The following is a 1,454-nucleotide window of genomic DNA, read 5'->3' on the forward strand; positions in this document are numbered from 1 at the left end:
CACAGAATGGGCGCCTGGGTGGCTCAGTTGGTTAAGCGACTGCCTTCGGCTCGGGTCATGATCCTGGAGTCCCGGGATCGAGTCCCGCATCGGGCTCCCTGCTCGGCAGGGAGTCTGCTTCTCCCTCTGACCCTCTTCCCTCTCGTGCTTTCTATCTCTCATTCTCTCTCTCTCTCAAATAAATAAATAAAATCTTAAAAAAAAAAAAGACACAGAATAACTGTTCACATTTGTGTCAACGCACCCAGTTCTTTCTCCTGATCCTTTTTTTTTTCCTCCTTATTCTGATTATGAAATTTATGGTTCAACCAATTCTAGACATGTAAGAAAACTGTATTACTAACATTCTGGTTTTTTCTTGGGTTCCTTTCCATAATGCTACTTTAGTCTGAAATCTTCCCAATGCTGTAAAGAAAGGAAGGCTCTCTTGAATTCAAGAGTCTTACCTCAATGAAACTGGGCAAAAAGTTAAAATAAATATAAATATTTATATTAAAATAAAATTTAAATTTAAATAAAATAAATAAATACTCTTCATCTAAGAGTAAACTTCAAATTATAGATGACCTAGTATCTCTCACACACCAGTAGCCAGTTACCAGCCAAGTTTGGGCATAGAGAATCCATGAGTTAGAATCTCACAGACTGCTGATTCAAACCCAGGATTTTACAGGGAGTTATAAAGCTCAGAGAAGTCAATTGTACTGTCCCAGGTCACACAGCAGGTTATTAACAGGACTGAAATTCAACTCTAGCTTTTCTCAACCCATTCAGTGTTGTTTTACTTTTTCTTTTTTTTTTTTTTAACCCTCTCCCTGTTGGGCAAGTAGCATATAGGAACAGAATGTTATTCAAATTAAAAAGAATTAGGTTAGACCATCCAAGAAAGATAGAACAATCAATATAGAAAAATCAGAACAACTAGAGTACAAAAGAAAAACCAAAGAAAAAGTATCTTCATAAACACAATAAATATAAGTGTACTGAATTTGCCAATTACAGGGGTAGTCTGGGTTTAAAAGGAGAAAAACATCTATATGCTTTTATAATATAGAATGTTAACTAAAGTAAAAGGTGGGAGAGGCAGAATAACCATTTTACAGAGTAACCATTTTACAAAAATAAAGCAAAAACAACCCAATACCCAGTGCAATACATTAAGGAAGGATCTCACCAGATAGATACTTCTCTAGAAGTGAAAAAGCATATCGATGAGCATTCTTCACAGGGCAGATCTCCAGGGCAGGAGGTACCCAATCTGGGGCCCCACATCAGGTACCCCAGCCCCTAGGATCTGTACCAGAGAGACAAGCCCCCAGAACATCTGGCTTAGAAAGCTAACAGAAAAAAATAATAATTAAAAGGTGGGCGGGGCACCTGCCTGGCACACTCCGTAGAACATGTGACTCTTGATCTTGGGATTGTTAAATTCGAGCCCCACATTGGGTGTAGAG

This window comes from Zalophus californianus, chromosome 5, assembly GCF_009762305.2.
Source record: "Zalophus californianus isolate mZalCal1 chromosome 5, mZalCal1.pri.v2, whole genome shotgun sequence".
NCBI lineage: Eukaryota > Metazoa > Chordata > Mammalia > Carnivora > Otariidae > Zalophus > Zalophus californianus.